Source organism: Muntiacus reevesi, unplaced genomic scaffold (assembly GCF_963930625.1).
Source record: "Muntiacus reevesi unplaced genomic scaffold, mMunRee1.1 SCAFFOLD_31, whole genome shotgun sequence".
NCBI lineage: Eukaryota > Metazoa > Chordata > Mammalia > Artiodactyla > Cervidae > Muntiacus > Muntiacus reevesi.
In genome coordinates, this window is record NW_027078022.1 from 1993656 (window position 1) to 2020365 (window position 26710).

The 26710-nt window shown below is 38.5% G+C and overlaps 1 pseudogene; it reads right to left on the reverse strand.

The window, feature by feature from the left end:
• Positions 1-736: 736 nt before the first annotated feature.
• Positions 737-25122, reverse strand: LOC136155413 (centrosomal protein of 135 kDa-like; annotated as a pseudogene).
• Positions 25123-26710: the final 1588 nt, after the last annotated feature.

The following is a 26710-nucleotide window of genomic DNA, read 5'->3' on the forward strand; positions in this document are numbered from 1 at the left end:
GCAATAATAGTAATAATTAAAACAAAAAGACAAGAAGATGGAGAGAAGTGCCAACCACAAAATTTTGAAAGCCAAATAGCAGATGGACAACTACTAATTAAGTAAGCAGACCCAAGAAAGCTGAAATCTAAGCCACCTGCAGGAAAAACCCAGAAAGTAGATCAATATGTACTGCAGAATCCCAAAAAAACTTCAAAAGAAAGAAAAGCTCCTTCAACTTGGCCTTTTAACTCTATATCTTTCTCTTCCTTTCAAAACAGCAATAGGATTTCATGGGAGATTGGTATGAGAACAAATTGTGGTGATAAACATGATGCTTTGCTCAGACTCACTTTGCCTTCTGACAACTGAGGCTTGTAACTGGTCCAACCTAGTCAATCTCCCCTCCCTATCCCTCAAAGCTAAGTCCTTAACATTCAACTAACATCCAAGCATTAGTTAGTGCTACCCACTGGAAGATACACATAACCCAACGTGATTGAATCCCAAGCAAACACTTGACTCAGAGTCAGGCTAAGACCCATTCAGTAGTTTGAGAAATAGGGAATTATCCCAAACTGACCTGACCCATAGATAGGCTAGAAAAGAGGGAAAATAAATATGAAAAAACAATAGAAAATTCTGCTTTGGGCACAGGATGATAGTAGAAACTACTAACTATGAAGGGATATCCCTAAAATCCATATACTACAGTAATATAAAGGATATATACTGGTTCCATTATAGTTAACTGGTGTTACATAATCAATATCTTATATAAGATACTTGGTTTATCTCTTTCTGCTGTCAATAATTTAACATTGGACTGTATATCCACCATGTGCTTTTCAAATCTTTCTAGCATACGCTGAAGTTCGTCTCTTTCTCTTGTGACGAGATGGATATCTGAGTCGCAATCACCCTGAAACATAATTCAAGACAGCAGTTATCATTTCAAGACAATATTGTTTCAAGATAATTCAAGACAGAATTATCACCACATGGTTGGCACAAGGATGCTGAAGATGAGACTGACTGAAAGATGCTAACAGACAAAAAGAACACAACTTCCTTTAATGTAATTAAGGAACACAATTATTAATCTATAAGGAGAGCAGGAGAGAGAATGCTGGCAATACTGGGGCAAATTTCCAGACCTTCGAGTTCCCAGCAAGAGACCCAGCTGCCACTGATCCTACTTGATGAGACCCCATCAGATGCTTCAAGTGTCACTCTACCCCAGTTGTGTATACTGCTGTTGTAACTAAAGTATAATCCCCAGACTGGAAGCATACAGTATCTGCGAACATGCAAGGCATGCAAATTTTGAGGTATATCCCAGACCTACTCAATCAGAAACTATGGGGGCAGGGCCCAGTAACTGGTTTATCAAGCCCTCCAAGTGATTCTGATTCATTTGGAGCTGGGAATCACTAGTTCATAGCCCTCTCCATGGGAGGAATCAAGCGGGTATGTGAATACCTGCTCACCTGCTCACCCAGCACAAGTAACTTAACAGCCTAGCACATTCCTCAGTGTTTCCTGAGACTAAATCCAAGATCAATTTCCCAGGCATACCAGCCCCCAACTGTCCCAGCACCAAACCTATGTGAGCTCTATTTTTTCTGCAATCAGATAAATATAAATATTTCTACCAGACGGTGCACATTAGGATATTCACTGAATAAGCAAGTACTTCCAACATTCCTAAAACAAAATTATACCTATTACTTCAGTACAACTTAAAAAAAAACCCATTAACTTCATAGTTATTGTAGAAAATAAATATGGCAAATGTACACTTGGGGTCTATGGCATATTAATGTTCAAGTACTATATGCAGAAGCTCCAGAGATAGTGACAATCTGGTATTTTGCTACATTGGAAAGCATTCTGATCTATGGTATTCAATATCTACTATGTACATACCATGTCCAAAGTACACTTGGTAAATGGTAAATATCCATGAAGTATCCTTCACCTGCCACTTGGAAATAAGTTATCCTCTTGGTTAAGCAAGAAAAGTCAAGGGAAAATGAATGAGATTAGCTATCTGGACACCTTGAAGGACAAAATGCATCTGTATTACAGGATAAAAGCAATTAGGGTGAGGACTTAATTAACATTTAAATAACGATAAAAGAGAACCTATGACGTAACCATATTTAAATAAAAATATTTTTACAGAAAGGAGGTGGTATGCCTAGATTTTAGAAAAGGAGAGCTCAACGAATAAGGATTTGACAGTCTGTTTTTCATTATTATCTAGGTCTCAGCTTAAACGCCACTCTCTGTAAGGAGTCCTTCCAGATTCTCCAATCTAATTTAGATCTCCCTCTATATACTCTCATAGCATTCTGAAAATTTCCTGTATTCTTTCCTCATTAATACTTACTATAAATGAGATTATAAAGTTATTTACACAACTGGGTGTTTAGTGTGTCTTTATCACTAAAATCAGAGATCAAATTGCCAACATCCACTGGGTCATAGGAAGAGCAAGAGAAATAAAAAAAAAAAAAAAGAATCTGCTTCACTGACTGTGCTAAAGCCTTTGACTGTATGGATCATATGGATCACAACAAACTGTGGAAAATTCTTAAAGAGATAGGAGTACCAGACACCTTACCTGTCTACTGAGAAACCTGTATGCAGGTCAGGAAGCAATAGTTAGAACTGGACATGGAACAACGGATTGGTTCAAAATTGGGAAAGGAGTACATCAAGTTTTGTATATTGTCACCCTGCTTATTTAACTTATATGCAGAGTACATCATGCAAAATACCTGGATAGGTGACTCACAAGCTGGAATCAAGACTGCCAGGAGAAATATCAACAACCTCAGATATGCAGATGTTACCATCCTAATGGCAGAAAGTGAAGAGGAACTAAAGAGCCTCTTTATGATGGTGAAAGAGGAAAGTGAAAAAGCTGGCTTAAAACTCAACATTCAATAAACTAAGATCATGGCATCTGGTCCCATCACTTTATAGCAAATAGATGCAGAGAAAGTGGAAAGAGTGACAGATTTTATTTTCTTGGGCTCCAAAATCACTGTGGATGGTGACTGCAGCCATGAAATTAAAAGATGTTTGCTCCTTGGAAGAAAAGCTATGACAGACCTAGACAGAGTACTACAAAGAGAGATATTACTTCTCTGACAAAGGTCTGTATAGTCAAAGCTACAGTTTTCCAGTAGTCATTTACAGATGTGAGAGTTGGACCAAAAAGAGGGCTGAGAGCCCAGGAATCGATGCTTTCAAATTGTGATGCTGGAGAAGACTCTTGAGAATCCCCTGGACAGCAAGGAGATCCAACCACTCAATTCTAAAGGAAATCAACCCTGAATAATCACTGGAAGGACTGATACTGAAGCTGAAGCTCCAATACTTTGGCCACCTGGTGTGAAAAGCAAACTCATTGGAAAAGACCCTGATGCCGGGAAAGACAGGAGGCAGGAGGAGAAGGGGATGACAGAAGACGAGATGGCTGGATGGCATCACTGACTCAACAGACATGAGTTTGAGAAAGCTCAAGAAGATGGTGAAGGACAGGGAAGCCTGGTGTGCTGCAGTCCATGGGGTTGCAGAGAGTCAGACGTGACTTACAGACTGAACCACCACCAACACTAAAACGCAAGTGCCCTCAGAGACACAGGAGGTCCTTCCCACCACACCTTCAGTACTTAGCATGTAATTCTAAAATGAATGAATTCCCCACTTCGCTAAATGTGTCTTGTATGTATGTATGAGTGCTAATAATTCCCTTTTATCACTCCATTTTTCCTAAACACACATGCACACATACACAAACTCATGTACACATACCCACAATGCTAGACTGAGGATAGGAAACAGGTCTTCTTTATCTTGTATCCTGGATGCCACATTCATAGTATGCTCTCAGTACACATCTACTGAATTAAACCTAACTTTCTATCTACACCTGATGTGCTTGGGAGAAGGAAACGGCAACCCACTCCAGTATTCCTGCCTGGAGAATCCCAGGGACGGAGAAGCCTGGTGGGCTGCTGTCTATGGGGTCGCACAGAGTTGGACATGACTGAAGCAACTTAGCAGCAGCAGCAGATGTGCTTTAAACCAGCAAATAATAAAGAAATAAAACATTTACTACGAATTAGATGTTATGTTAGACCCTTATACAATTATGTCATGTAATCTTCATAAGAGGTTGTAGATACATTCCTCACTTTGCAAATCAGGAAGCCATGAGTTAGGTAACTTGTCTAAGCCAGTGTCTGGAGTTGAAGCTTCTAATAAGGTTTCCAACTCCAAAGCATTTCCCATTACACTATACCCAAAACTCACATTTGGAAATCTGGTGAGTACAAGGTCAAAGAAACCAGCGCTGTCCCTACATAGACAACAGAGAACGAAAACCCTATATGCAAAACAGAAAAAGACACACAGATGTACAGAACAGACTTTTAGACTCTGTGGGAGAAGGCGAGGGTGGGATGTCCTGAGAGAAGAGCATTGAAACAAGTATACTATCAAGGGTGAAACAGATCACCAGCCAAGGTTGGATGCATGGGACAAGTGCTCAGGGCTGGTGCACTGGGAAGACCCAGAGAGATGGGGTGGAGAGGGAGGCGGGAGGGGGGATTGGGATGGGAAACACATGTAAATTCATGGCTGATTCACGTCAATGTATGGCAAAAACCACTACAATAATGTAAAGTAATTAGTCTCCAACTAATAAAAATAAATGAAAAAAAAATTACCGATACAAAAAAATGTCAATATATTTTCTGAGTTGCAGCAATCCCAGGAAACCCTGCCCAACAATTTGCTATAAAAAGCAGGGGTTGAAAACACAGCCTGTACCAAATCGAGCTTGAGACAGGTCTATGCTGTCTGCCAACAACTGTTTCTAAACAAGCTTAAAACACCCAGTTTTAGACTAGAATTTACTCCTTAGTTCACAGCACTCACAACTGTCTTACACTCCACCCATTTCACTCACGTACATCACCCATTATTCCCTACCACGCCTGAAATTTACTACTGGACTCTAAAATGCTACCAAGGTCCCAACTTTCTAAACTTTACAAAATGAATCATGTCAGGTGTCATTAGAACATTTCAAGAAACTAAATAAGATGAAGGGGGGAAGGCCCCTCCTAATTTTACCAGTAACTTACCCATATCTCAACTTGCCTTTCAACCATGAATTCACACCAAGCAAACAAATCCAACATTTAAAAGTACTGAGACACTTACCCACTCAGTTCTACTTAATAAGTTGATTAAACTAATCAACATTTTTGAAGAAGACTGTCCCACACAATGAAGGTGATCAATTCAGTGATTTCTTTTTCTTGATTCCTAAGTATATTTGGAGCTTAAAAAACAACTCAGCACACATAAATTAACTTAACTGTATGTCCCCACCCATTCATTGTGCTCTTAACAGATAACAAAGCACAGTGTTTAAACTAACACTCCAAATCAAATTCAGTCAGGAGCCAATGAAGTTACAAAACAGTCTAATCAGAAAATGTCTCAAAACCATTTGGCAGTAGGCAGATCTTCAAGAAAAAGATGACAGAGTTGGTAAATGCAGCCAAGTCTAAAATCAAATGTCCTGAGTTTTAATGACTGTACTTCCAACTTCTCTAATTTTATCCAGTATGTAGATAATGTGAGGGTCATAGAAGCCTCCAGGAATCCTGTAACTCCAACGTTTAAAAGAAAGAAGAATCTGGACACTGTAAAAGCAGTGCTAAGGGGAAGGTTCATAGCATTACAGGCTTACCTCAAGAAACAAGTCAAATAAACAACCCAACTCTACACATAAAGCAACTAGAGAAGGAAGAAATGAACCCCAGGGTTAGCAGAAGGAAAGAAATCTTAAAAATTAGGGCAGAAATAAATGCAAAAGAAACAAAAGAGACCATAGAAAAAATCAACAAAGCTAAAAGCTGGTTTTTTGAAAAGGTAAACAAAACTGACAAACCGTTAGCCAGACTCATCAAGAAACAAAGGGAGAACCAAATCAACAAAATTAGAAATGAAAATGGAGAGATCACAACAGACAACACTGAAATATGAAGGATCATAAGAGACTACTACCACCAGCTCTATGCCAATAAAATGGACAACTTGGAAGAAATGGACAAATTCTTAGAGAAGTATAACTTTCCAAAATTGAACCAGGAAGAAATAGAAAGTCTTAACAGACCCATCACAAGCACGGAAATCGAAACTGTAATCAGAAATCTTCCAGCAAACAAAAGCCCAGGACCAGATGGCTTCACAGCTGAATTCTACCAAAAATTTAGAGAAGAGCTAACACCTATCTTACTCAAACTCTTCCAGAAAATTGCAGAAGAAGGCAAACTTCCAAACTCATTCTATGAGGCCACCATCACCCTAATTCCAAAACCAGACAAAGATGCCACAAAAAAAGAAAACTACAGGCCAATATCACTGATGAACATAGATGCAAAAATCCTTAACAAAATTCTAGCAAACAGAATCCAACAGCATATTAAAAAGATCATACATCATGACCAAGTGGGCTTTATCCCAGGAATGCAAGGATTCTTTAATATCTGCAAATCAATCAATGTAATACACCACATTAACAAATTGAAAGATAAAAACCACATGATTATCTCAATAGATGCAGAGAAAGCCTTTGACAAAATTCAACATCCATTTATGATAAAAATTCTCCAAAAAGCAGGAATAGAAGGAACATACCTCAACATAATAACACAAGCTATATATGACAAACCCACAGCAAACATTGTCCTCAATGGTGAAAATTGAAAGCATTTCCCTTAAAGTCAGGAACAAGTCAAGGGTGCCCACTCTCACCATTACTATTCAACATAGTTTTGGAAGTGTTGGCCACAGCAATCAGAGCAGAAAAAGAAATAAAAGCAATCCAGATAGGAAAAGAAGAGGTAAAACTCTCACTGTTTGCAGATGACATGATCTTCTACATAGAAAACCCTAAAGATTTTACCAGAAAATTATTAGAGCTAATCAATAAATACAGTAATGTAGCAGGATATAAAATTAACACACAGAAATGCCTTGCATTTCTATACACTACCAATGAGAAAAGAGAAAGAGAAATTAAGAAAACAATACCACTCACCATTGCAACAAAAGGAATTAAATACATAGGAGTATATCTGCCTAAAGAAACAAAAGACCTATATATAGAAAACTATAAAACACTGATGAAAGAAATCAAAGAGGACACAAACAGATGGAGAAATAGACCATGTTCATAAATTGGAAGAATCAGTATTGTGAAAATGAGTATACTACCCAAAGCAATCTATAGATTCAATGCAATCCCTATCAAGCTACCAATGGTATTTTTCACAGAACTAGAACAAATAATTTCACAATTTGTATGGAAATTCAAGAAACCTTGAATAGCCAAAGCAATCTTGAGAAAGAAGAATGGAACTGGAGGAATCAACCTGCCTGACTTCAGGCTCTACTACAAAGCCACAGTCATCAAGACAGTATGGTACTGGCACAAAGACAGAAATACAGATCAATGGAACAGAATAGAAAGCCCAGAGATAAATCCACGTACCTATGGACACCTTATCTTCGACAAAGGAGGCAAGGGTATACAATGGAAAAAAAGACAACCTCTTTAACAAGTGGTGCTGGGAAAACTGGTCAACCACCTGTAAAAGAATAAAACTAGAACACTTTCTAACACCATACACAAAAATAAACTGAAAATGGATTAAAGATCTAAATGTAAGACCAGAAACTATAAAACTCCTAGAGGAGAACATAGGCAAAACACTCTCTGATACAAATCACAGCAAGATCCTCTATGACCCACCTCCCAGAATATTGGAAATAAAAGCAAAAATAAACAAATGGGACCTAATGAAACTTAAAAGCTTTTGCACAACAAAGGAAACTATAAGCAAAGTGAAAAGACACACTTCAGAATGGGAGAAAATAACAGCAAATGAAGAAACAGACAAAGGATTAATCTCAAAAATATACAAGCAACTCCTGCAACTCAATTCCAGAAAAATAAATGACCCAATCAAAAAATGGGCCAAAGATCTAAACAGACATTTCTCCAAAGAAGACATACAGATGGCTAACAAACATATGAAAAGAGGCTCAACATCACTCATCATCAGAGAAATGCAAATCAAAACCACAATGAGGTACACGCCAGTCAGAATGGCTGCTATCCAAAAGGGGTACACGCCAGTCAGAATGGCTGCTATCCAAAAGTCTACAAGCAATAAATGCTGGAGAGGGTGTGGAGAAAAGGGAACCCTCTTACACTGTTGGTGGGAATGCAAACTAGTACAGCCACTATGGAGAACAGTGTGGAGATTTCTTAAAAAACTGGAAATAGAACTGCCATATGACCCAGCAATCCCACTTATGGGCATACACACTGAGGAAACCAGATCTGAAAGAGACACGTGCACCCCAATGTTCATCACAGCACTGTTTATAATAGCCAGGACATGGAAGCAACCTAGATGCCCATCAGCAGACGAATGGATAAGGGAGTTGTGGTACATATACACCATGGAATATTACCCAGCCGTTAAAAAGAATTCATCTGAATCAGTTCTAATGAGATGGATGAAACTGGAGCCCGTTATACAGAGTGAAGCAAGCCAGAAAGATAAAGACCATTACAGTATACTAACACATATATATGGAATTTAGAAAGATGGTAATGATAACCCTATATGCAAAACAGAGAGAGAGAGACAGATGTACAGAACAGACTTTTGGACTCTGTAGGAGAAGGCGAGGGTAGGATGATCTGAGAGAATAGCATTGAAACATGTATATTATCAAGTGTGAAACAGATCAGCAGTCCAGGTTGGATGCATGAGACAAGTGCTCAGGGCTGGTATACTGGGATGACCCAGAGGGATGGGATGGGGAGGGAGGTGGGAGGTGGGATCAGGATGGGGAACACATGTAAATCCATGGCTGATTCATGTCAATGTATGGCAAAAACCACTACAATATTGTAAAGTAATTAGCCTCCAACTAATAAAAATAAATGAAAAAAGAAAGAAAGAAAAATCTAAAGAACCCAAATGATAGTCATAAAATTTTGAAAATAATTAAGACCTAAAATGAGGACATGTTTTTATTCTCATGTTTTTATTCATCATCGTTAACCTTATACATCTTCAGACCATCAAGTTGCAAACATGATTGTAGTGGACAAAGGGGATGATCTGTCCAGTGCTCACTGCCATTTTTTACCCCTTCCTTTTGCACAGTTATCATAGAAGATGTCTGGTCTGTATAATGTGGCCTGCCTTTCTGACTGGTCCAAGAATGGGAATGGCCTGAAGCCACGTAGCCTGCCATGGAGACAAAGCCATTCTACTTAAAGAGAGAAAATGCAGATGATACCAAAAGTAAAGATTAGAAAGAGAGGAAGTGTCCAGCAGCATGAGTTCCTGGATCCAGTTTCTGGAAGCTCAGATGCCCCTGCACTCTTCCCAGATATATAATGAGCTATTCAATCTCCCTTAATTTCCAGGAATCAGTACCTTACACTTTGTTCTTAAGTAGTTTTCCTAATTAATGCAGTGTTCCTAAAGTCACAGACTACAAAATGGTCACCGAAGACTACAAAAATGAAAATTAAGAAAAACTTCCTAAAAATAAGTATGAATAACATTACATTATTACAATAATAAACCAAAAGTTTGCTCATAAAGCTCTTTTTTGCCTTATCAAACACTCTCACAAAGAGATATTACCTTTTCTAGTGTTTTAAATACTGGAATTTTTTCACATGTAGAATGACTTCTAGAGCAAGATCTTCGCTGTATTATATGTTGGAGTTTTTTTAGTTCTTTCTTATAAAAATCTCATTCATCTTCTATACCTTTCAGAAACGTATCTAAACGAGAAGGTGACTTGTCTCGTCGTTTTATTCCATGTTCTAGTCTCATCCTCTCAATTTCCACAGTAAGTTCTCTTTCTGCAAATTAAAGTCATAAAATCTTAAAACAATGTTGCATATAAAATGTATAATCAGCCAAATAAACTATAATTTTTACAATGAAAGCTACTAAAAATCATTAGCTGTTTTGCATATCACCTACAACTGCCAAATATCAAAGAGGTAAATGCTGAAAGGAAAAGATTTAAAAAAAATTATATTAAAAGTTTAAATAAAATCCAATAAGTCAAGTCCTGCTTTTGTCATATACAAGTCTGGGTACTATTCAGTACTACACAGTGAACAATAAACTCTCACATGGTACTTACTCTCTGATGACCTGAAAATGCACTAAAAGAAAATTTACCTGTTCAAACTGGTTATAATATGCGTGACTTTAACATGAAGCTTAAATTTAACATAGTATACACAGAATAACTAGTCTTTCCTCACACAAGCACAATTATTAACTTTTACCATAGAAATGACATTTTCAGGAGTCAAAAGTAGCCTGTGCATGCATGCATGCTAAGTCACTTCAGTTGTGTCTGACTCTAGGCGACCCCATGGACTGTATGTAGCCCACCAGGCTCCTCTGTCCACGGCAAGAATCCTGGAGTGGGTAGCCATGCCCTCCTCCAGGGGATCTTACCAACCCAGGGATGGAACCCCCATCATTCATGTCTCCTGCACTGGCAGGCAGGTACTTCACCTCTAGGACCACCTGGGAAGCCAAAAGTTGCCTAATATTGGCAATTTTGTATAGTTCAATCTAATTTAACTGATGTTCTTTACAATTCAAAGTCATGAAGTGATTTTCAAGACATATTCCAAGTCACTTACCATCTTCTTTCATTCATTTGACAGATAATTATTGAGAATTTACTGTAGGTCCAGCATGAGCTAAGAATACAGTATGAAAAACATGTCCAAGGTCAAATAATTATTCTAACTGTAGCAGGACAAGAGTCACAAAAGAACAGTGTGCAATACAATCCAGAGGATGAACAGCAGAATTTATTCTGAGTGACCAGAGAGGTTAAGAAAGTAAGAGAGCTGACGGAATGGGCAAATGCCTTAAATGGTAAGTCAAACTGATGAATGAAAAGTGTCCACTGTATTTGGCACAATGGAGGTGACTGGTGACCTTAACGAGAGCAGTTGTACTGGTGAAGTAGAGGACAGAAGCAAACTGGAGTGGACTGAGGTGCTAAATGAAGAAGGAAATGGCAAACCACCCCAGTATTCTTGCCTGGAGAACTCTGTGGACAGAGGAGCCTGGTGGGCTGCCGTCTATGGGGTCACACAGAGTCAGACACTACTGAAGCAACTTAGCAGCAGCAGCAGCAGAGGTGCTAAAGGATAGAAGGTGATCAAGCAGAAAAGCAGGGATGAATGACTTTTCAAGATGTAAAAGCTATAATGAGGAGGAAAGAGTAGCTGGATAGGGATGGGTCACAGTTTTTGCTTTAGAATGGGAAAAGGGAAAAGCATGTTTGAATACCAATGGGGAAAAAACAGTACAAAAGCTAATGTTATCAAAAAGAGATAATATGTAGCATTTTAAAGTGAGAGAGAATGGGACCTAGAGAACAGATGGAGGCAGTGGCCCATCATAAAAGCCAAATGGCTCCACTCTAACAGGGAAGATAAGGATGGACAGGTTCAAGATCTGGGGACAGGAAACATGGAATGCCTCCCTGATGGCTTCTGTTCTTTTAGGAAAACTGGAGGTAAGATCATCTACTCAGAATGGGTTTACTGAGAATGAAAAACACTTGAGTATGTTCCCGCAGGATGGGAGATCAAGCAGTAAGGAATATAGAGTAAGATCTCCATACCTCACTGAAGGGGGCGCTGTGGTTCGGGGCCATGTAACTTCCAGTGCTATAGCTACCGTCCGGGGCACACGCTTGCTCCTAGGAAGAAAAGTTATGACCAACCTAGACAGCATATTAAAAGCAGAGACATTACTTTGACAACAGAGGTCCATTTAGTCAAAACTATGGCTTTTCCAGTAGTTATGTATGGGTGTGAGAGTTGGACTAAAAAGAAAGCTGAGTGCCAGAGAATTGATGCTTTTGAGCTGTGGTGTTGGAGAAGACCCTTGAGAGTCCCTTGGACTGCAAGGAGATCCAACCAGTCCATCCTAAAGGAGATCAGTCCTGGGTGTTCATTGGAAGGACTGATGCTGAAGCTGAAACTCCAGTACTTTGGCCACCTGATGTGAAGAGCTGACTAATTGGAAAAGCCCCTGATGCTGGGAAAGATTGAAGGCGGGAGAAGAAGGGGACGACAGAGGATGAGATGGCTGGATGGCACCACTGACTCAATGGACATGAGTCTGAGTAAACTCTGGGAGCTGGAGTGGATAGGGAGGCCTGGTGTGCTGCAGTCCATGGGGTCGCAAAGAGTCGGCTACGACTGAGTGACTGAACTGAACTCAACTGGGGCACAGGCAAGCAGCGCTTAGCTGCTCACGTGTGAATGTTTTAGCTGATCCACGGCTGGATTTTGGGTAGGAGGATGCATTCAAAACACAAAGAAACAAGGGAGTTTCAGGTATCTGAGAGATTATGCTGAAATGGCAAGATAGACATAGCATGAAAGGAAGTAAAATTGCTAACTTTCATATGTAGGCCTAAGCACTTTAATAATATATGAACTCATTTAATCCTCATGACAACCTTTTGGGTTAGGTGCCATCTTAACCACAGAGACAGGGAAACTGAAGTAACATTAAAGAACATGCTCAAGTCAAACAGCTGGTTAAGCAGACAAGGGGTCAGATAGATTAGCCCCACGGATGCTGAAGAGCCTAGGATACAGCAGCTTCTTAAAATAGCACACTGGCTTTCCTTCACTTCCTCAGACACATGGAGTTTGATGGCACCAGGATTCTGCACTTGTCATCCCCCCTGCCTGGAAGATTGCCCCAGATTGTCATAAGGCTTGGTGTCCAGCACTAAGCCCTTTGATCAGATGATCTCTAGCATACCCTCCCATTTTATCTAATACCCTGATCATCTGAGATTAATTCCTTCACTTATGTGCTACCAGTTTTTCTCCCTAACTATATTAAAGCCTCCACAAGAGCAGTGGGCCTGTGTATCTTGTTTACCTTTATACATCCCAGCACTACAGGCTCATAACCATTTGTCAAATGAATGAATGAATGAATTCTTACAAGTTCCTTAAACCAATTCATTTAGGATAAGGTACCTGGTAGAAAGTTAGCCTATTTCAAGTATGTTAAGTGTGTGCATGTGTGTGTGTGTGTGCCTGAAGGTGATAAAACTGCATTTACTTAAAAAGATTCTGTACTTCAACTTCCCACTATTTCATAATGGTCTTCCCCATAGTCTTAATTCTATTATCCTGTGTCTCAAAGAAAGATAAATTTTCATTGGAAAATATTCAGCTGGGGTTCCCTGTACCAACTAGTCAGAATATAAAAGGTTCCTGTAAGGTCCTTGAGGGAGAGAGATTTTCTACTGTATCTCAGTGCCTAGTCTGGTTTCTGATACATCGCAAACATGCAACAAATATTTATTGAATGAATGAATGAAAAAGAAACACCATCTACTACTAAAAATAAAACATTAAGAGGAAATCACACTTTTTAAGTTATTAACATTTTATATTTTACCTGTAACTGCAAAACTTTCAATTTTTTTGTTAAGTCTTTGCTTTTCTTGTTCAAGCTGATGAACAACAGTTTCCAGGTCTGATTTTTTAAGGAGTTCATCATTCAGCCTCTCCTGTTCTTTATGACATAAGCTTAATTCCTGAAAATTTTAACACTAAAATTAAGATTTCTAATATGTGTAACTCTATGGCTGATTCATATCAATGTATGACAAAACTCACTGAAAAATTAAAAAAATTAAAAAATTTTTAAAAAAAATTAAGATTTCTAGAAACTGTACAAAACATGAAAGCACACTTATTTAAGAGTAATTCACATACACACACTTTTAGTCAGTCAAATATATACCATTTCAATTAAAGTTAATTCTCAATTGAGGCTAAAAGCATCATAAAACCCAAACTCAACAGTGCTCCCTTCTAAAGTAGTAGAATTATTGGATTTTATTTTCTTTTAATTTGTTTAGCATATTGTCTTTCAAAAAAGTGAATATGACTTGCTCAATAAAAAATTTTAAGGCGTTTTTGTGTTTAAAGAAAAGTGAAAATAGACAGTGCTCTAAGACCACCACGGGTATACGTAAGCGCAGACGGTGCTCCGAGACCACCACGGGTTTACATAAGCGAAGACGGTGCTCTGAGACCACCACAGGTATACGTTAAGTGCAGATGGTGCTCTGAGACCACCACGGGTATATGTAAGTGCAGACGGTGCTCTGAGACCACCACGGGTATACGTAAGCGCAGACGGTGCTCTGAGACCACCACGGGTATATGTAAGTGAAGACGGTGCTCTGAGACCACCACAGGTATACGTTAAGTGCAGATGGTGCTCTGAGACCACCACGGGTATATGTAAGTGAAGACGGTGCTCTGAGACCACCACAGGTATACGTTAAGTGCAGATGGTGCTCTGAGACCACCACGGGTATATGTAAGTGAAGACGGTGCTCTGAGACCACCACAGGTATACGTTAAGTGCAGATGGTGCTCTGAGACCACCACGGGTATACGTTAAGTGCAGACGGTGCTCTGAGACCACCACAGGTATACGTTAAGTGCAGATGGTGCTCTGAGACCACCACGGGTATATGTAAGTGCAGACGGTGCTCTGAGACCACCACGGGTATACATAAGCACGGGGTTATTCTCAGTTTCACCTACACAATGGGGGTAAGACCAGCACCTGGACACCGAGGAGTCATCTATGATGACTCATCTACAGGTCCACCTATGGGTGATTCTATGAGTGTGAAACACTCTGTACAGTGTCTAACACACGGCAAGTACTTAATAAATGTTAGCTAATAATACTGTTAGCCTTTATCTTAAAAATACATAAAATGTAATACCAATGGAAAAAACAAGGAAGGTCAGAAAGTAGCTACATCTTGCTGTCAGGCAACAATATTGAAACTTGGTCACAGTTCTGAGACAATATTATAAATCACATACAACTGCAAACAGTGTGCATTACAAACAGCAGTGAACAAACAGCAAAATTCCCTGTCCTCACGGAGCTTACCCTATAGTGAAAACATCATCAAAACATCTACTTTACATTTCCTGACTTCATGGGACACTTTTACGTATCTATGAAACTCAAAAGTGGACAACAACTAGCAGGCTTAGCTAATTATTCAGTGTTCAGCTGAACTGACTACCTGATAAAGTAGTTGGATAAAACAGAAAGGCATTGTGATACACTGTTCATAATGAACATAACATAGTGAAAAACCAGTTAAGTATCTGAACACCTACTATGAGCCAGTGTATCACAAAAGGCTTCGATTTTTAATTTGCCTCATGACTGCCACAGAGTATTACTACTAGACTGTAAAAAGAGTGTAGTAATGATACTACTAGACTGTAAAAAGAGTGTAGTAATGAGAGAACTTGGAAGGTAGTATTAGTCTTTGTTTCCAACATTAATGGAGACTCATCCAATTTAGCAGGCTATTAAAAAAGTCTCAATTATCTATCAGGTGACCACCTAGGAATTTCTACTTGTACACAAGACATTCTTTCTGCCGGTTCTAGGCTATAAGATTATATCTAAGTTAGGTTACATCCAGGTTTATGCTGGGATGATTACTAGTTGTCTCATTTGAAGACCACCAGAATGAACAATATGACTAGTAAGATGGTTTGTACTTCCAAGCAAAATAATTAAAAGAAAACTGAGTTCTTTTTAATAAAGGTCAACAATTTTATCAAGTAATTATCAGTTTTTACATTTAATATTAGTAAAATGACGAGTCATGAAGTCATTTAAGTAATATAAAATTCCTAACAGGCTTTCCAAATTTGAGTGTAACTTGCTACCTATTATATATGAGATTAAAGAAGTATACAAATATACATTCTGACTGAAATAAGTCAGAGAAAGACAAGTATCATATGGTATCACTTATATATGGAATCTAAAAAATGGGTACAAATGAATTTATCTACAAAACAGATGTACAGTTACAGATGCAGCAAACAAACCCACGGTGAGCCGGAGGTAAGCAGGGAGAGGGCGTAAAGTGGGACTGGGCACGACACATGCACACTGATGTGTGTAAACCAGGAAGCTAGTGAGGACCCCTGTATATACACACTGCTGTACGTAAACCAGGAAGTGAGTGAGGACCCCCTGTATGTACACACTGCTGTATGTAAACCAGGAAGTTAGTGAGGACCCCTGTATGTGCACACTGCTGTATGTAAACCAGGAAGTTAGTGAGGACCCCCTGTATGTGCACACTGCTGTATGTAAACCAGGAAGTTAATGAGGACCCCCTGTATGTGCACACTGCTGTATATAAACCAGGAAGTGAGTGAGGACCCCCTGTATGTGCACACTGCTGTATATAAACCAGGAAGTTAATGAGGACCCCCTGTATGTACACACTGCTGTATGTAAACCAGGAAGTTAGTGAGGACCCCTGTATGTGCACACTGCTGTATGTAAACCAGGAAGTTAGTGAGGACCCCCTGTATGTGCACACTGCTGTATGTAAACCAGGAAGTTAATGAGGACCCCCTGTATGTACACACTGCTGTATGTAAACCAGGAAGTTAGTGAGGACCCCTGTATGTGCACACTGCTGTATATAAACCAGGAAGTTAATGAGGACCCCCTGTATGTGCACACTGCTGTATATAAACCAGGAAGCTAGTGAGGACCCCTGTATATACACACTGCTGTACGTAAACCAGGAAGTGAGTGAGGACCCCCTGTATGTACACACTGCTGTATGTAAACCAGGAAGTTAGTGAGGACCCCTGTATGTGCACACTGCTGTATGTAAACCAGGAAGTTAATGAGGACCCCCTGTATGTGCACACTGCTGTATATAAACCAGGAAGTGAGTGAGGACCCCCTGTATGTGCACACTGCTGTATATAAACCAGGAAGTTAATGAGGACCCCCTGTATGTACACACTGCTGTATGTAAACCAGGAAGTTAGTGAGGACCCCTGTATGTGCACACTGCTGTATGTAAACCAGGAAGTTAGTGAGGACCCCCTGTATGTGCACACTGCTGTATGTAAACCAGGGAGTTAATGAGGACCCCCTGTATGTGCACACTGCTGTATATAAACCAGGAAGTTAATGAGGACCCCCTGTATGTGCACACTGCTGTATGTAAACCAGGAAGTTAATGAGGACCCCTGTATGTGCACACTGCTGTATGTAAACCAGGAAGTTAATGAGGACCCCCTGTATGTGCACACTGCTGTATATAAACCAGGAAGTTAATGAGGACCCCCTGTATGTGCACACTGCTGTATGTAAACCAGGAAGTTAATGAGGACCCCTGTATGTACACACTGCTGTATGTAAAACAGGAAGTTAACAAGGACCCCCTGTATATACACACTGCTATATGTAAAATAGGAAATTAACAAGGACCCCCTGTATAGCTCAAGGAACTCTACTGAATACTCTTGTAATGGCCTCTATACATAAAAGAATCTGTAAAAAAGAGTGAATATATGTATATTATAACTGACTCACTTTGCTGTGTATCTAAAACTAACACAACATTGTAAATCAACTCTATTCCAATAAACTTTTTTTAATTTCTAGAAATATAAATAATATAAATATAAAATAATAATATAAAAATAAATAAAAATAATATAAAAAACCAAATATATAATACAATGGGATATTACTGGCCATAAAAAAGAAGTAATGATACATGCTATGATATGCATGAACATTGAAAACAATGGGTTAAGTGTAAATCACACATAAAAGGTTTACATATTGTATAATTTCATTTACATAGAATATCTAGAATAGGCAAATTATAGATTACAGAGACAGAAAGCAGATTAGCAACTGTCAGAGGTTGAGCAGAGGAAAACGAGGATTGACTGCTAATGGGTACGAGGTTTCTTTCTGGAGTGATTAAAATGTCCTGGAATTAGTAGTGATGGCTGTACTACTTTGTATCTATACCAAAACCGCTGTACACTTAAAACAGTAAATATGATAGGTAAATTATATTTAGCAAAAAAATGTAAAATAAAACATAAAATTTTTAATGAAAATTCTAGCAATTCAATACAAAACCTACTCACCAGTTGAAGTTTTCCCATTGTTTCTTCAAGATTCCACATTTCAGAAAGGTTTTTTTTAATCTCTTTCTAGGAATGAAAAGCTTATTAGGTACATACCTAAAAGTCAAGAATACTTAATGCTAGGTGACAGTGAAGATGAGGCCAAGTCATTTTTGAGTAATTCATGTTCCCTGCCATCAGTGAGAGCCAAAGCTTCAGCCAGCTCTAGGCCTCAGTTTCCATGAAGAGGACGCAAAGTTTAGCTTTCTCTTTAATTTCTGGTATCCTGAATGCTTATAGGGACCTATTTGTAACACGTGCAACAAGAGAGCCACTTGAAAATCTTCTGTCTGTGTACTTGTAGGACTTTCCTCAAGCCTTGATGTTTAGAATTCCTCTTACGGCCCTGTCATTTCCTGACTTTCCTACCCTATTTGCTTTTCCACCACCCACTACTATCAACCTGGGCTTGTGCTCAGTGCTCAGCTGTGTCCAACTCTTGGCTACCCCGAGGACTGCAGCCCACCATGCTCCTCTGTCCATTGAATTCTCCAGGCAAGAATACTGAAGAGGGCTGCCATGCCCTCATCCAGGAGACGATCAACCTGGATCCTCTAAATGGCAACTAAGAGTGCTGAATGCCAAGGTTAAAATATTATGACCTAACAGGAATCTTTTACTCAGCCAAGTTGTCATTCTCAACTACTGCCCATGTGACATGTGAAACTGTTCAGTATGTTGTGCACACATGAGAGAATATGCAAAGAAAGTAGAAAAGGAGAGCAATGAGATAACAGAAATACTGCAAAGAAACCAAAGTCACAAAAGCAAAATTAAAACTGTACTAATCGAGACTTCCCTGGTGGTTCAATGGCTAAGACTCCATGCTCCCAACACAGGGGGCCCAGGTTTGATCCCTGGTCAGGGAACTTGATCCCACGTGCCAACTAAGACTGGTAAAATAAACAATTTTTAAAAATTGCACTAATTATGTTTTCTTCATTTTCAAGGTTGTTTTGGCTATTCTGGGTCCCTTGAGATCCATATGAATTTTTGGATTTTTTCCTATTTTTGTAAAAAAAACTATCCCTGGGATTTGGAGAGGGATCACACTGAATCTGCAGATTATTTTGGGTAGTGGGGACATTCAAACAATAAAGTCTTCCAATCCATGAACATAGGATATCTTTCCATTTATTTCTGTCTCTAAATTCTTTCAGCAGTGTTCTATAGTTTTCAGTATATAAGTCTTTTGCCTCCTTGGTTAAGTTTATCCCTAAGATCTTCATTCTTTTTGACGCTACTATAAACAGGATTATTTTCTTAATTTTCTTTTTGGATTTTAATATAGAAATGCATCCAGATTCCTATGCAATGATTTTGTATCCTGCAAGTTTGCTGAATTTATTAGTTCTTTTTTTTTTATTGGCATCTTTAGGGTTTTCTGTACATAATATCATCTCATCTGGAAACAAAATTTTACTTCTTTATTTCCAATTTGAATGCCTTTTACTTCTTTTTCTTGCCTAATTCCTCTGGTCAAGACTTCCAGTACTATGTTGAACAGAAGTAGAGAGAATGGACATCCTAGTCTTGTTTCTCATCTTAGAGGGAAAGGTTTCAGTATTTCACCACTGGGTATGATGTTAGCTGTGGGCTTTTCACATATGGCCTTTATTGACGCAGTTTCTTTCTATTCTACTAATTAATGGAGATGACACTGTATAAGATTAATTCATTTTAGTTTGATGTGAAGTAGTGACCTTAAAACTATCAATAGGTTATACTCATACTTGGGATAATATAAAGATTATCCAAGTATTATGCAAAACTATCATATACATACAGTTTTACAAAATCAATATCTGGATTCCTAATTTGCAAATATCCTTCTTAAAAATTATCTACCTGAAAACCTGTGGTCTAGGTATCATGTGAATTCTTCTTTCCCATCTACCCTCCCACAATTGCCTTTTGCCCACTTTTCAAAAGAAAAGCAAGCTTCTAATTTCATACTATAATATCTCTACATATAAAAAACTTCTGAAGTACCAGACAACACCTGAAATGTTGGGGCTGGTCAAAGCCTTTTATTAAGATGCTATTTTCTCCCATTATATCTTACTAAAAGATGTCTTTTCAGTACAATTTTACTTTTTTAGCTGATAAGTACCAACATTTGTGCTACATCTGTCACTTTGATCCATTGACTACTAATAATTATAATGATAACACTTTTTACAGGAAAATGCTAACATTCTGAACCTTACAGTCACAGGACATTTTTAAATTAAAAAAATTTCAATTCATGTGTGTTTTTAATTGCACAGACATTTGATAGTTATCATAAAAAGATATTCAAGCATAAAATATGTTACAATAAGATACAATTTTGTGGGGATTTCAAGAAGGGTCATTTGGATTCTACTGGCTATATTTATAAGAACAATATGACAACTTTAAGAGATCAATGTTTACAACTGATTAGAAATTACATCCTTTGCATCTATTTAAAGATGAAAAATGTTAGCTACCAACTTAAAAATGTACAAGGACATATACAGTTTCAAAAAATACCTTTAAAGGGTTCATGAGCACATAATGACCTAGAGGACAAACTTCAGAAGCCTGCTCATAATGCAGAGAAAGGACAGATGAAAATCTTGAGTGAAAAGAGGAAGGAATCTGGAGAATTGCCATAAGAATAGATGTGCTTCAGAAAGACGCGTGAACAACTGGAGAAAGTGCCAACATTTAGAGCATGTAAATAACACTTTAAAAAAGCTTGAATTACAAAACAAACCAAAAGACCTGGATGGGATATCAAAAGAACTCAAGCCCTCAGATTGGAAGAAAATAATAACAAATGAGGAAACAGACAAAGGATTAATCTCAAAAATATACAAGCAACTCCTGAAGCTCAATTCCAGAAAAATAAAAGACCCAATCAAAAAATGGGCCAAAGAACTAAACAGACATTTCTCCAAAGAAGACATTCAGATGGCTAACAAACACATGAAAAGATGCTCCACATCGCTCATTATCAGAGAAATGCAAATCAAAACCACAATGAGGTACCATTACACGCCAGTCAGGATGGCTGCTATCCAAAAGTCTACAAGCAATAAATGCTGGAGAGGGTGTGGAGAAAAGGGAACCCTCTTACACTGTTGGTGGGAATGCAAACTAGTACAGCCACTATGGAAAACAGTGTGGAGATTTCTTAAAAAACTGGAAATAGAACTGCCATATGACCCAGCAATACCACTTCTAGGCATACACACTGAGGAATCCAGATCTGAAAGAGACACGTGCACCCCAATGTTCATCGCAGCACTGTTTATAATAGCCAGGACATGGAAGCAACCCAGATGCCCATCAACAGATGAATGGATAAGGAAGCTGTGGTACATATACACCATGGAATATTACTCAGCCATTAAAAAGAATTCATTTGAATCAGTTCTAATGAGATGGATGAAACTGGAGCCCATTATACAGAGTGAAGTAAGCCAGAAAGATAAAGAACATTACAGTATACTAACACATATATACGGAATTTAGATAGATGGTGGCGATAACCCTATATGCAAAACAGAAAAAGAGACACAGAAGTACAGAACAGACTTTTGAACTCTGGGGGAGAACGTGAGGGTGGGATGTCTTGAAAGAACAGCATGTATACTATCTATGGTGAAACGGACCACCAGCCCAGGTGGGATACATGAGTCAGGTGCTCGGGCCTGGTGCACTGGGAGGACCCTGAGGAGTCGGGTGGGGAGGGAGGTGGGAGGGGGAATCGGGATGGGGAATACGTGTAACTATATGGCTGATTCATGTCAATGTATGACAAAACCCACTGAAATGTTGTAAAGTGATTGGCCTCCAACTAATAAAATAATATTTAAAAAAAAAAAAAAAAAAACAAAAGAACTCAAGCTCACTCCACTCCAGGAGAATTAACGAGCGCCCCCACAGCTGAGACGTACCTTTGCTTCCTCAAGTTCTTTGTCGGCAGTCTTGAGCACTTCTTCTTTATGTCTTTCCAACTGCTGTGCTAGCTGGTCTATTTCAGTTAATTCCTGGCAGAGTTTTTCATTTTTGTTACTTAAATTAACAACTTCAGATGTTACTGTTTCCTTGGTTTCCATAAGCTCTTGTATATGCTTTTCCAGGTCTTTATTAGCTTGCTGAAGAAAGTCAACCTAAATGGAATTTCTAATTCATAAATCAATAAATCGGAAAATTATCAAATACTGAACTTTCAAAATACTTCAAAACACTGTGTTTTTTAAAATACTGAAACTTAAAACTCCAGCTATTCTACATTTTCAAATTTATAGTTTTGATTTGTAAAACTGCTGATGAGTGGTTTTGTAAAAATATATATATGTCTTCAGTTTTCAAGCATGGAAGGAAAGGATAAGTAAGAAATTTGTGTGAGCCTTTTCCCAATATAGAGTTCTAAATATATGACAAGATTACCACTATGATGATATTAGTCTGGAGTGCGGTCCCATACAGTAGCCACTAGCATCTGCATATGGCTGCTGAGCACTTAAAATGTGGCTAGTCCAGAGGTGTGCTATAAATACAAAGAGGAGTCCAAAGACTCAGTACAAAAAAATAGTACAATATGCCAAAGATATCTGACAACACCAACTACATGTTGAAATGATAACATTTTGGATATATGTAAGTAGATACACTATTAAAATTAATTTCACTTGTTTTTACTTTTTTTAATCAGACTACTAGGAAATTTTAAATGACATATGTGGCTCATACCCTATTTCTACTGAACAGCACTGCTCAAGAGCTATGCTAATATTTGGGACTTAATCTACTCTGGCTGCAGTCCAGGCAGCAGTGATATCTATATTTCTAAAGATCCTATGGAAACAACCTAATGTCCTTGACAGGTGAATGGATAAAGATGATGTAGTGTGTGTGTGTGTGTGTGTGTGTGTGTGTGTGTGTGTGTGTGTGTGTGTGTGTGTGTGTGTGTGTGTGTGTGTGTGTGTGTGTGTGTGTGTGTGTGTGCACAAGAGTATTATTCAGCCATAAAAAGAAGGGAATAAAGCCATTTACAGACACATGGGCAAACCTAGAGATTATCACACTAAATGAAGTCAGAAAGAAGACAAATACCAGGTGATATCCCTTATGTGTGGAATAAAAAAATACAAATGAACTTACTTACAAAGCAGAAACAGACTCGAAGACACAGAAAACAAATTTATGGGTACCAAAGGGGAGAGGGGATTGGGGAGGGATAAATTAGGAGTCTGGGATCAGCAGATACAAACTGTTGTATATAAAATACACAAGGTCCTACCATATAGCACAGGGAACTATATTCAATAACATGTAATAAAACATAATGGAAGGACTTCCCTAGTGGTCCAGTAGTTAGGAATCCCAGCTGCCAAAGCAGGGGACACTAGCGCAACCCTCATCCAGAAACTAGGATCCCGCAGGCCACGGGGCAACTAAGCCTGAAAAATGCAACTCCCGAGCCCGCCCGCTGCAACTGCTAAAGACTGGGCCCTGGAGCTCAAGCTTGGCAAGAAGAGAAGCCGCCTCCGCAAGACGCCTGTGCGCTGCCTACAGTCGCCCCGGCCGTGGGAACCAAAGCCCACGTGCAGCACAGGAGACCCAGTGCAGTTAAAAACGAAGAGCCACAACGGAAAAGAATATGAAAAACAACACTGATACAATACGGATAACTGAGTCACTTGCTGCACGCCAGAGAGTAACACACAGTGACTCAGCTGTGCTTCAGTTAAAAAAAATTTCTAAAGGCCATTTGTCATGTTTCAAGAAATCTCTTGTTCTTTCACTCTTAGGTCAAACGCATGGCAAGGCAAACTACTACATAGTTAAATAAAAACTATGTTTACTTTTTATATTTATTTTTAAAAATAATATTTGTAATATTATAAAAGAAATAAAAATTTTGAAAATGGAGAAAATCATAAAGAAGACTATCTCACCACACAAAGATAAACCTTTATTAGTGTATTTTGGCGTAGTTCTAGTGTTTTCTCTCTCTGAAAGTACATATACAATTTTTAAAGCAAATTGAGGATTACTTTTTACCTGTAGTTTATTCTCTTCTTTTAAACACCTAATACTGTGGTATTATCAATTCCTACACCTCATTAAATATAAAAACAGGATTTTTCAACAGCTGTACCCAATTTTGGATACTCTGACTCTATGTAATTTTTTCTGCTGTAGATAATACCCAAATAAAAAACCCTTCCACCTTTACAAACCCAAAGACTGTTAAAAACACTTACAACTTTATACGCTCAGTGAAATAATCATAAAAGTCGTGACCTGAATATTAAAATGAGCAATAAGCTTTTCATTGGCTTTATTTCTAGTCTCCAGAGAAAGGATATCAGAGGAGCGACCCCCATCCAACGCAATCGACAGTCGTTCTATCTCTCGTTCTCTAAGTTCAATCTGAAAACATAAAGTTGTGCTATCATTTTTAAAGATATGGTTTTGAACTGAAATGATTAACACTGCACAAATGTTTATTTGAATATACTTCCATTTTTCTTATGTCCCACAATGTACACAAAAGATTAGCATTCATATATGTTACTGACACATAAATGGTATTATGAGATCCATTTAAGCAGAGCAAAAATATACACAGAAAATCTCAACCTAAGAATTGTCAACACAGGTTTCATAAGTATTTTTATTGAAGAGATTCTTTCTAATTTTATGTTTTGTTTTTTCCCTCCTCTAAGATTAGGCAATGTTTATACAAAAAGAAACTAAGTCCCGGAACTGAGTTTGAACTACTTCAGTGCCTGGTGAAATAAATGGGAGATAAACAAATGAATATAAAACAAAAAGGAAAGTGATTTGCTATTGAAACTCATTATTAAAAAGGATATAAGGCCGGAATGAATTTGCTTTACTATCTATTATGTAGAAAAAAACAGACATACAATCAAAAACATCCCTACCAACCATGAATTCACATGCAAGAATCTACAAAAACACACACACTTTCAAACTTTGGTTTTCTTTTCAAAAAAAAAATTGAAAACAAAAACCAAGTATTCAATTTAACAAACAATTATTGAGCATAGTTCTAAATATACAAATATGAATAAAACATGATCCCTTACTTTCAGGAACACACAGCTTTACAGGAAAAGCAATAAAGTAAACCAATAATTGCTTTAATATGTTGTTCAATGATACAATAATAGAAATAGGTATATAGTACCAAAATAGTCAAGGGAACAAATAAGTCCAAAAAAGTTATAAAATATGCCAGGCAGAGAAGAAAGGAGGGATATTCTAGGCAGTGACAAAGAAGCACAGGCAACACGCTATGTTTAAAGGAGCAGAAGTGACTCAGTGTGACTGAATTACAACACGCAAGGGGAATTAACAGTTGGAGATGAGGCCAAAGAATTAGGCAGGAACTAATTATGATAAGCTCTGTATACTTCACTAGGGAGAAATATTACTCAGGACTAAAGGGTGAATGTGATAAGAATAGGGCCAGAAGCAAGGAGACCTACTGTAGGAACATATGAGAGATGATTAGAGCCTAAGAAACAGTGGGACAGGACAGAACAGAATATGTAAGTTTAAGAACTGATAGAACTCGGCAAGTGGTATGTGACAGGCAGAGAATGAGACGTATAAAGACTCCAGAATGCTGGCTTGGGTCGATGCTGAAGCTTCCAACCAAAGTTGAGCATATAGAAGGAGAAACGAATGTGAGACAGAAGCTGAAAGTTCAGCACTAGGCATATGTGAACACACAGCCTTCATCCAAATGGAAATGCCAGTGTCAAGCTGGGCATATCAGAACAGAACTCAGCAGAGAAGTGTCAGCCTGAGAGGCTGGGGAGTCACCAATATTCAGGTAATAAACTAAGAGAGTAGATGAGACTATCTGAGAAAACATGGAGAGGAGAAGTCAAAGAATCCTGGGGTTTGGTGATATTTTAGGGAGGAGGCAGACAAAAGAGCAAAGACGATATTATAAGAGGCTAAAAAAAAAAAGGCAAGAAAAGGAAAACAAAAAGAAAATGAAGCCACAGAAGAGTTTCAAAGAGAAATGATCAATAATGTCAAATACTGCAGAGTGAGTCAGGAAAATGAAGACTTAAAGTATCCTTCCGGATGCGGCAACTAATGTCAATGGTAACAGTAACTAGACCAACTTATACAGTGGGGGACAGAGGCCAACAGAAGGTTAAGAAGTGAACAGGAAGTGAAGAAGTAGAGAAAGAAGAATAAGACACCCTTTAGACTGGCTCAGACGGTAAAGCATCTGTCTGCAATGCAGGAGACCCGGGTTCGATCCCTGGGTTGGGAAAATCCCCTGGAGAAGGAAATGGCAGCCCACTCCAGTATTCTTGCCTGGAAAATCCCAAGGACCGCGGAGCCTGGTAGGCTACCATCCGTGGGGTCGCAAAGAGTCAGACACGATGGGGTCACAAAGAGTCGGACATGACTGAGCAACTTCACTTTCACTTTCAGAGAAGTAGGCATGAGGGAGAAGAAGGCCTTAGTTAGCAAGAGGGG